General features: G+C 36.3%; 1 non-coding gene across 1 annotated transcript; it reads right to left on the minus strand.

Annotated features, from left to right (window-relative positions):
• Positions 1 to 9,427: 9,427 nt before the first annotated feature.
• On the minus strand, positions 9,428 to 9,534 carry LOC139903579 (small nucleolar RNA R71). The gene has a single exon (XR_011778389.1). It is a non-coding gene; the product is annotated as a small nucleolar RNA R71 (small nucleolar RNA).
• Between the last annotated feature and the right edge of the window lie 2,103 nt (positions 9,535 to 11,637).

An 11,637-nucleotide genomic window follows, 5' to 3' on the forward strand; every position in this document is an offset into this window, starting at 1 on the left:
TTTGAGAGAGAGAGAGAGAGAGAGAGAGAGAGAGAGAGAGAGAGAGATTCCTAGTGTGAGAAAGCTCAAGCAAAGGAAGAAGAAGTTAGTTTTGGGTCCTAGCTCGAGTTATAAAGTTGTTCATCTCATCACTACCTACGTTTTGATTGTGGTGGTAAGTCCTAATCTTGATTTCCTTAGTTTAATTGTTTAAGGGTTAGGGTTTTGGGGTAGTGATGAACATAAAACCCATATTTGGTGATTTTGAGCGTTCTTGGGTAAGATTGGGTCATGAGGACCCAAGGATGACTAACCTAGAGTTTTGGAAATGTTAAATGGACTTATGAATCATAATTGGTTAGTTAATTACTAGCACACCTAGTTATTAAACAAATGGGTGTTAATGGGGTTAGTGGATGACCCGAAATGGGTGTGTGACCTTAAAATGGTCAAATGGATAATAATTGACCTAGTTGGGAAAGATGGGTACGAAATACACTAATTGTGTATTAGTTAGTGTTATTGGACATTAGTCACTAGCTTTTAGTGATATGTGATGGTCTTGACCTTAAATGGACGGTTTTGGTGAAAATGGGGCATTTAATGCATTTAAGTCATTAAATGCACATGAGCGAATGGTTGGTGTTTAGTCTAACTAGTTTGTGTGTTGATTGAGTACTTATTATAATAGGTGCGTTACGTTGAAGGTTGCGAGCTTGGTTTAACATTCACCAACGGCGTTAAGGTGAGTGGAATAATTATGCATGTATTAGTGTATTTATTTGTGTGCTATGGTACGAACCACGGAGCCGGTAGTGCCATAGTATGTGCGAGTATGCTATGATGTGAACCACGGAGCTGGTAGCATCATGGTACGTGTGTTGTAGTGTGAACCACGGAGCCGGTAGCACTATAGCACGAGTCGTTAAAGTGTGAACCACGGAGCCGGTAGCACTATAAAAGAGTATGACTCGAGTTGTGATGTGAACCACGAAGCCTGTAGCATCAAAGTGTGAACCATGGAGCCGGTAGCACTATAAAATGAGGTGTGAACCACGGAGCCGGTAGCACCGAAGTTTGAACCACGGAGCAGGTAGCACTATAAAAGGGTATGACTCAAATGCGTAGTGACGTGAACCACAGAGCCGGTAGTGTCATAGCATTGCGTATGGTTTGAACCACGAAGCCGGTAGCACCATGACGCGTTTATGGTTAATCATATAGTTTGTGTATTTGTCGTTGCATAGCATAATATATTATTTCGGTGAATATGCTATTGATTACGCTAGTTGCGGTATTTAGAGGTTATTAGCTTATACTTGGAGTTTGTATGCTAATTGTTATTGCTAGCGATTATACGGTGTATGTAAGTGTATGCAAGTAGGTATATTATATATGTATATGTATAATTATTGCATTCACTAAGCTTTGCTTACCCTCTCATTGTTTACCTTTTTATAGGCTCGGGCGTTGACAAGGGTAAGGCGTTCAATTGGATTAGAGATCCCGCTTTGTTTTGATAGGGGACGCTTTTGGAAGTGTTAGCTTTTGAAGTTTGACCAAGAGTTGGGTATTTTAACCCCCAAACATCATGCTCTAGTGTCGTTTGGAATTTAAACTAATTCGGTTGAAACTTATATATTTTGTACGAAACTCGTATTTCGGCCATATGTGGGCCCGAGTTCGTAAAACTTGTTTTATTATTGAAAAGTGTTAGTTTTACATATTAGAACATGTTGTGAAAAGCATTTCGTCTAAATATGTCGGGAAGTGGGAGATCTTTAATTGAAATTTGACAAAATCGGACAGAAGCTGTTGGAGCTTGTGCGTGCCGCGCACCTATGCTGAATAAAAAAAAAATATTTCGCGTATCGGTTGGATATTGGGTTGGGTTGTTACAAGTGGTAGCAGAGCATGGTCTAAGGGATTTAGGTTACTTGAGATAGGTGCCTAGACTTAGACTTTATTGTGTATGCGCGTTATGCGGGACTTGTAGGACACGGGTCGGACCGGAGATTTGTTAGTGCCTAGGTTTAGGTGAACTAACTATGCGCTAATTGTTTTGTGTTGTGTTTTGCAATCATCAAGCGAGATAGACGTTGTACTAGCGAGTTAATGCGACGTGCTCGCGTAACAATGATTAACTACCATTGTTACGGGTTCAAATCATGTCAAACGAGCGATGTACGACGATTGTTGAGCAAGATGGGGCGGTGAGGTGTGTATGTATATATTTGTGTCTTTTCCTCTCATTTCATTGTTTAATCTATTTCCGTTTTATAGTATGAAGACGAGAAACGGACCCGAGAACAATGATGGAGGTACGAGTGAGGATGTTGAGTTTACGGCCAAAGTTGAGGCCATCTTTAAACGTCAAAAAACGGAGTTTCTCGAAGACGTTAAGAAGATGTTTCTAGATACGATTGACGAGCAACTAGTCAATGTGGTTAAGGAACAAGTTAAGCTTGTTCTACAAGAAGATAATGTGGGAAGACGGGACTTCTTTTATAAAAATTTCAAGGATTCTCAACCTCCCACTTTTGATGGCGAAAGGGATCCACTAAAAAGTAATCGTTGGATCTCCGATATGGAGGGGGCTTTTCGAACTTGTGAATGCCCTCTCGAAAAGAAGACAAGGTACGGGTGTAGTATGTTGCGGGGCGATGCTAAATTGTGGTGAGACGTGAAGATCCAACTTTATGGTGAAGAACAATGTATGGATTTCACTTGGGAAGAGTTCAAAGCGGAGTTTTTCAACGAGTACCGAACTTCGGCTGATCTTACTAGACTTAAGGACGAGTTGCGTGTCTTGAGGCAAGGGTCGATGGATTTGAACACTCTCAAATTCGTTTTCTTATTAAAGACCCAATTTTGCCCGAGTATGTCGGGAACGATAAAATGTTGAAGGAAGACTTCTATCGAATCTTGAACGACAACTATCAAGATAAGATTAGTGTAAATGTGGTGAAAAGTTTTGATGTGTTGTTTGATATGGCCAAAGGTTTTGAGTCGCTCGCTTTGCGAAAGAGTGGCTTTACTTTTGGCAAGAGGAAGTTTGAAGCTACTAGTCATTCGAACAAGAAAAGTAAGGGTGCGAGTGAGAGTGTTGGTAGTGCGAAGAAGGGTACGTCCGGGGGTTTTGGACCCAAATGTTATAATTGTGGACGACAAGGACACATGGCTAGCGATTGCACCAAGCCATCTTCTACAACCAAACTCACTTGTTATAATTATGGTAAGGAAGGGCACCGAAGGCCGGAGTGTCCCGATTTGAACACCGATCATGTTAAGAAGTTGGAGAAGGCGGCGGGTACGGCTAGGGGACGAAACTATTTGATGACCAATGATAAGGCTAAGCAATCCAACGAAGTTGTCTCAGGTACTTTCATGGTTAACTCTAATCCGGCAAGGATCCTATTTGATAGCGGTGCTAATTTGTCGTTTGTTTCTCCAAGATTCGTGCCTAAACTAAATAAGCCGCTAGCTAAGTTGAGTCATCTGGTAGAAGTTGAAATAGCAGATAGTAAGACGGTACTAGGGGTTGATGTGTGTAATGATTGTGATGTTGTGTTTGGTTCCGAAACGTTTAAAATTGATCTTATCCCGATGACCTTAGGTGAATTTGATATTGTCGTTGGTATGGATTGGCTCGATCGTTATAGAGCCGATATTGCATGCCATGAAAAATCTATTCGTGTGAATACCCCAAGTAGGGGAGAGTTAATTATTCATGACGAGAGACGGAGAAGACTTGTGCCATTATGCACGTATGCAAGGGCACGTCATTTTCTTGTTAGTGGTGGCATGGCTTTTCTTGCTCATGTAGTTGATACTCGTAAAGAGCCACCATCCATTCGTGAAATTTCGGTGGTTAGTGAATTCGAAGACATTTTTTCGGATGAATTACCGGGTGTTCCGGCGGAAAGACAAGTTGAATTTCGCATTGAGTTGGTTCCGGGAGCTACTCCCATTGCTAAAACTCCTTATCGTTTAGCACCAACGGAAATGCAAGAGTTGTTAAATCAAACCTAAGAGTTGCTTGAAAAGGGTTTTATTCAACCGAGTGCTTCACCATGGGGCGCTCCAATTTTATTCGTGAAGAAGAAAGATGGTAGTACGTGGATGTGCATCGATTATCGGGAGTTGAACAAAGTGACGATCAAGAATCGTTATCCATTGCCTCGGATTGACGACTTGTTTGATCAACTTCAAGGTGCAACGTATTTCTCTAAGATTGACCTATGGTCCGGCTATCACCAAATGCGGGTCCGTGAGGAAGATATTGAGAAAACGGCTTTTCGAACGCGTTACGGGCATTATGAGTTTGTAGTTATGCCTTTCGGTCTTACGAATGCACCGGCGGCGTTCATGGATCTTATGAACCGAGTGTGCCAACCTATGTTGGACAAGTCGGTAATTGTGTTCATTAACGACATACTTGTCTATTCGAAGAGTATGAAGGAACATGAACATCATTTGCGTGGTGTGTTGAAGACGTTGCGGAAGGAGAAGTTGTATGAAAAATTCTCCAAATGTGCATTTTGGCTAAGGGAAGTTCAATTCCTTGGCCATATTGTGAACAAGGATGGTATTCAAGTAGATCCGGGGAAGATTGAGACGGTAAAGAGTTGGGGATGACCGACTACGCCTACGAAAATCCGAAGTTTTCTCAGATTGGCCGGTTATTATCGTCGATTTATCCAAGACTTTTCTAAAATCGCTTCTCCATTGACAAAATTAACGAGAAAGAACGATTAGGAAAATGAGCAAGAAATTGCTTTCCAATTGTTAAAAGAGAAGTTATGTCAAGCTCCGGTTTTAGTGTTGCTGGAAGGTGTAGAAGACATGACGGTTTGTTGTGATGCTTCTTTAAATGGGATCGGTTGTGTTCTAATGCAACGAGGTAAAGTCATCACGTATGCCTCTCAGCAATTAAAGGAACACGAAACGAGATATCTGACTCATGATCTTGAGTTGGCGGCGGTTGTTCATGCGTTGAAAATTTGGCGCCATTACTTGTATGGTGTCAAATGTAAGATTTATTCGGATCACAAGAGCTTAAAACATCTTTTTGATCAATGAGATTTGAATTATCGTCAACGTAGATGGATGGATGTGGTGAAAGACTATGATTGTGAAATACTTTATCATCCGGGTAAGGCGAATGTGGTCGCGGATGCGTTAAGTCGAAAGAGTCAACATCCGGCGATACGAGTAGGATTGTTACACATGATTATTACTAACGAGTTTCTTGTAAAGCTTGGCGAGACTCAAATCGAAGCTTTTGTTAACAATAAGCATGAGGAACGAATCATGGGACAAACGGAGTTTATTACCTTAGGTCCGCATGGTTTGTTATCTTTTCAAGGAAGAGTGTGGGTGCCTAAAATGGGTGATCATCGACGAGTGCTACTTGATGAAGCACATAAGTCAAAGTATTCCATTCACCCGGGCGCGATAAAAATGTATCTTGATTTGAAGAAAGAGTATTGGTGGCCGGGCATGTGATAATGCTAAAAACGAACATATATTTCATAGCATTATCCTTCAAGAAAGACAAGCTTTTAGTTGCAATTGTTCTATTTACAAGTGATATTCGTTTAAATAATAAAAGGTGAAGACAAAAGACAGATTCGACGAATTGAAGACGCAAACGACCAAAAAGCTCAAAAGTACAAATTACAATCAAAGTGGTTCAAATTATTGATGAGAAACGTCTCAAAATTACAAGAGTACAAGACGCAAAACGCAAAGTACACGATATTAAATCGTACGAAAGGACGTTCGAAAATCCGGAACCGGGACCTGAGTCAACTTTCAACGCTCGACGCAACAGACTAAAAATTACAAGTCAACTATGCACAAAAATATAATATATATATATATATATATAATTATATAAATTATATATATATATAAATTATATATATATATATATATATATATATATATTAAAAAATTACAGCAGCCCACGTTTAAATCAAGAGACGAGCTGGAATCCACAGATCCGCACTCGCGGTACTTTTGTGAAGGAAACTACAGCACTCGCGGAGGTCTACAGTAAATTGTGGGGCTATAAAAGTCGCGCATTCTGTTCGTATTTTTTACATCTTTTTCTATTTTCTACTCTATATACATAATATATGTATCAATTATCACTTCAAATATTAATCTCAATTTGTAATTTTAATTTTAAGTTAGTTATAATAATAAGGTTGGGTTAGTCGAATGTGTTAAAGTTTTGTAAGTCGGAACTTTGTCCGTGTACCACTACGCTAATAATACCCACTGTAAGTTATGTTTAATTTTGTTGTTAAATTAATGTCTCGTAGCTAAGTTATTATTATGCTTATTTAAGACGAAGTAATCATGATGTTGGGCTAAAAATATTAAAATTGGGTAATTGGGTTTTGTACCATAATTGGGGTTTGGACAAAAGAACGACACTTGTGGAAATTAGACTATGGGCTATTAATGGGCTTTATATTTGTTTAACTAAATGATAGTTTGTTAATTTTAATATAAAGATTTACAATTGGACGTACCTATAAATAACCATATACACTCGATCGGACACGATGGGCGGGATATTTATAAGTACTAATAATCGTTCATTTAACCAGACACGGGAATGGATTAATAGTTAATAGACTTATTAAAACAGGGGTGAATTATGAACAAGGACACTTGGCGTAATTGTTAACAAAGTATTAAAACCTTGTTACAGTTAAAATCCCCAATTAGTTGGAATATTTGACTTCGGATATAAGAATAATTTGACGAGGACACTCGCACTTTATATTTATGACTGATGGACTGTTATGGACAAAAATCAGACGGACATATTAAATAATCCAGGACAAAGGACAATTAACCCATGGGAATAAACTAAAATCAACACGTCAAACATCATGATTACGGAAGTTTAAATAAGCATAATTCTTTTATTTCATATTTAATTGCACTTCTAATTATCGAACTTTTATTTATTGTCATTGTATTTAATTGCACTTTTAATTATCGTACTTTTTAATTATCGCAATTTTATTTATCTCAATTTCATTATCGTTATTTACTTTACGTTTTAAATTAAGTCTTTTATATAATTAATATTTTACATTAGGTTTTAACTGCGACTAAAGTTTTAAAATCGATAAACCGGTCATTAAACGGTAAAAACCCCCTTTTATAATAATAATAATATTACTTATATATATTTTCGTATTTTTACAAATATAGTTTTAAAAATATAGCGTTAAACTTGGCAAGTTCCCTGTGGACGAACCGGACTTACTAAAAACTACACTACTGTACGATTAGGTACACTACCTATAAGTGTTGTAGCAAGGTTTAGGTATATCCACTCTATAAATAAATAAATAACTTGTGTAAAATTGTATCGTATTTAATAGTATTTCGCAATAAAAATATAACTATTTCGTATACACCTCGCATAACATCAAGTATTTTTGGCGCCGCTGCCGGGGAAAGTTCAACGCCGAAGCGAAACGCTATATAAATTTTTTTTATTAAGTCATAATCTATTTCTGTAAAAATATACGTTTTAAATATTAAAAATACAAGAAAAAAAAACTATATCTATATATTTTTAAGTTTAGTTAAATTAAAAAGTTTATTTTTTTATTGTTAAAAAGTTATAAAAAAAAGTAATAATTTATAGTTATATTTTATATATTTTAAAAACAGAAAAATAAAATAAAAAAAATAAATAAAAACACTGAACCTGCACGAGCATCTCAGCTGAATCTGTATAATCCGCACTCGCGGTACTTTTTGCCAGCTAGGATCCTCACTCGCGGAGGTTACTGACAGGTCAAACCTCAGACAGCATTAATTACGATTTAGGGTTTAATTTAATTAATATTATTATTATTTAACCCTAATTAGGGTTAGTTATTTTATTAATTAGTTTTACTTTTATTTAATTTGTAATATTTAGTGTAAATTAATTTTATTAATACTTTTATAAAAATAATAATATAAAAATAATATTTTTTATAAAAATTAGTAATTTTATCATTTTTTTGTCTCTTTTTATAAATTGTATATTTTTATTATTTAGTACGTAATTTGTTTTTTAATCGCTCGTAATTATTTTTAAGTTATAGTTTTTGCCATAGTTATTTTTATTTCTAAATTTTTAGGTTTTGCCGTAAAATTCCTTAAGTGATTTTTCTTTAGACTAAGATTTAGGTGCTCTAGAATTTTGCGACGCCGTTTTTATATTTTAGTACCTTTTTAAGTTATTGCCGTTTTGGATATAGAATTCCTTTAAGCTTTAATACCTTTAGACGTAACTTTTAATTCTTAGTTTTTAGTTCCTTTTAAGTTTCGACGCGCTACTTTCTTATTTTTATTTTTCGACGCCTATTATTTTTCAATCTTTTATTTTTCGACGTTTTCCGACGCGCTCTCTTTTTCTTTCTTATTTCTCGACACTCTAGTTTTTAGGACATAGAATTTTCTATTTCTTCTCTAAAATTTCTTTAAACTTCAACGAAAAAATTATTTTAAGCGGTTAAATTAATAGACATCCAAAATTTTCTGCTTTGTAGTAATAGTTGGATTTGTTAGTGGCTGAGTTGTGACCTTCCGATTTAAAGGGTTCTGGCTCCCTGCTATATCTATTGGCTATTCTAAACGTGGACAAAAGCAGAAAAGTCTATTAATTGGATAACTTATATAATTTTTCTTTCTTTTTAAAAACTAATAGGATATTCAGTGAATGCACCGAGCAAAACGTTCACCACCTTTTGTACGTTCACCACCTGTAACTCGATCAAGACATCTAGCAAATATTGTCACCGTTGATTTTTCTTTAGAATCATCATCCAGTCGACCAAGTACTCCAATTCAAATTTCCGATAATCCATTTTTTGAACCCGACCTCACAATTGAGAATCCGGAGGATATTCAGGGACAGTTCAGAGATCATGAACCACTAATCTTTCCTCCAAAACCACCAATCATTCAAACAGAGATTGTCGAGGAACAACCCATTAAATCAGAATCCTCTAGTGATTCAGATTCAATAAATTCAATCTTGAAGAATCTAGAACCTCTAAGTATGGAAGACTGAATGCGAGCTAAACGCACTGGCCAAGGTCACGCAATTACTCATCCTGACATTAATACGCCAGATTATGAAATCAAAGGACAAATTCTACACATGGTGAATAATCAATGCCAATTTAGTGGTGCACCGAAGGAAGATCCAAATGAACATCTTCGTACTTTTAATAGGATCAGTACTTTATTTAAAATCAGAGAAGTGGAGGATGAACAGATATATCTCATGTTATTTCCCTGGACTCTAAAGGGAGAAGCCAAAGATTGGTTAGAATCATTACCTGAAGGGGCGATTGATACATGGGACGTTTTAGTTGAAAAATTTCTTAAACAATTCTTTTCGGCATCTAAAGCCGTGAGACTTCAAGGAGAAATTGTTACGTTCACGCAAAAGCCAAATGAAACTCTATATGAAGCATGGACAAGATTTGGAAAGTTATTGAAAGGATGTCCGCAACATGGTTTAGACACTTGTCAAATAGTACAAATATTCTACCAAGGATGCGACATCACTACAAGGAAAGACATCGATATAGCAGCTGGTGGTTCCATTATGAAGAAAACCGCAAATGATGCTTACAAAATTATTGATAACACTGCTTCCCACTCACATGAGTGGCACCAAGAAAAAGATACCGTTAGATAATCTAAAGCGGCTAGAGCCGATTCTAGCCATGACTTTGATTCCATTTCAGCAAAGATAGATGCTGTCGAGAGACGAATGGAAAAGATGACTAAAGATATTCACTCAATACGAATTAGTTGTGAGCAGTGTGGAGGACCACATTTAACAAAAGATTGTCTCAGTATTGAACTAACAATGGAACAAAGAGAGAATGTTTCATATCTAAACCAAAGGCCTGGAAATAATTATCAGAATAATTATCAACCGCCAAGACCGATCTACAATCAAAGCCAGAATTATAACCGAAATGTTCCATACAACAACCAACAAGGTCCAAGCAATCAACAAGTATCCAACAATACTTACAATCAGCAAAGACCTATTTTTCAAAACAAACTACCACAAACCGATGATAAAAAGCCAAATTTAGAAGACATGATGTCAAAGCTAGTTGAATCTCAAACACAGTTTTTCACATCTCAGAAACAAACTAATGAACAAAATGCTCAAGCATTTAGAAATCAACAAGCTTCGATTCAAAATTTGGAACAAGAAGTAAGTAACCTAGCAAGGTTAATAGGTGAAAGAAAACCGGGAAGTCTACCAAGTGATACAAATGCTAACCCCCGGAATGAAACAGCTAAAGCCATTACCACAAGAAGTGGTATTACATTTAAACCACCTGAAATACCTATAATTTCTGATGAAGCTATTCCTACTCCACAAGAACCACAATCTGATCAAGATAAGGAAAAAGAACCGGTAGTTGAAAAGGTTAATGAAGATAACATAGTTAAGGCAAAACCTTATGTTAAACCATACCAACCACCACTTCCTTACCCGAGTAAAATGAGAAAAGAGAGACTTGAAGCCGAGCAATCCAAATTCTTGGATATGTTTAAACAAATAAATGTCAATCTTCCTTTCATTGATGTGATTTCAGGAATGCCTAGATATGCTAAATTTTTTAAAGATGTAATCACAAATAGAAAGAAAATGGAAGAACTCTCGGCTGTTACTATGAATGCTAATTGTTCTGCAGTACTGTTGAATAAGATACCAGAAAAACTTTCAGATCCAGGAAGTTTCACAATTCCATGTTTTCTGGGAAGTCTTAGTTCAATAGAAGCATTGGCAGACTTAGGTGCTAGTATAAATTTAATGCCGTATTCACTATACGCTAAACTAGACCTTGGAGAATTGAAACCAACACGAATAAGCATACAACTAGCCGATCGATCAGTAAAATATCCTAGAGGGATAATGGAGAACATGCTAGTTAAAGTTGGTACTTTAGTATTTCTAGTAGATTTTGTTATTCTGGACATGGAAGAAGATTCTCGAGTTCCTCTCATATTAGGAAGACCATTCTTAAACACGGCTAAAGCAATAATAGACGTGTTTGGTAAGAAACTGACCCTAAGCATAGAGGACGAGAGTGTTACCTTATCAGTTGATAGAGCAATGCAACAACCGCAATCTGCAGATGATACATGTTATTATATTTAAACTATAGATTCACATGTAGAATTGTTAGAAGAATTTTCAGAATTACAAGGAACAGGAGAATGTTCTTTAGGAGAAGGAACTAAACCAATTAATGAAGCTGAAATGTTAGCTACACTTATGGCTAATGGATATGAACCAACAACAGAAGAAATTCAAATGCTAAAAGAAGAAGACAGATATCGATATAAATCATCAATAGAAGAACCACCGACATTAGAGTTAAAGCCACTTCCAAACCATTTGGAATACGCTTATTTACATGGTGAATCTGAATCACCTGTAATAATATCGTCTTCTCTGACTGAAAATGAAAAATCACAACTCATTTCTGTGCTAAAAGCTCATAAACCAGCTATTGCATGGAAGATTCATGATATTAAAGGAATAAGTCCTTCGTATTGCACACATAAAATCCTTATGGAAGAAGGTCATAA

Source organism: Rutidosis leptorrhynchoides, chromosome 3 (genome assembly GCF_046630445.1).
Source record: "Rutidosis leptorrhynchoides isolate AG116_Rl617_1_P2 chromosome 3, CSIRO_AGI_Rlap_v1, whole genome shotgun sequence".
NCBI classification, from domain to species: domain Eukaryota; kingdom Viridiplantae; phylum Streptophyta; class Magnoliopsida; order Asterales; family Asteraceae; genus Rutidosis; species Rutidosis leptorrhynchoides.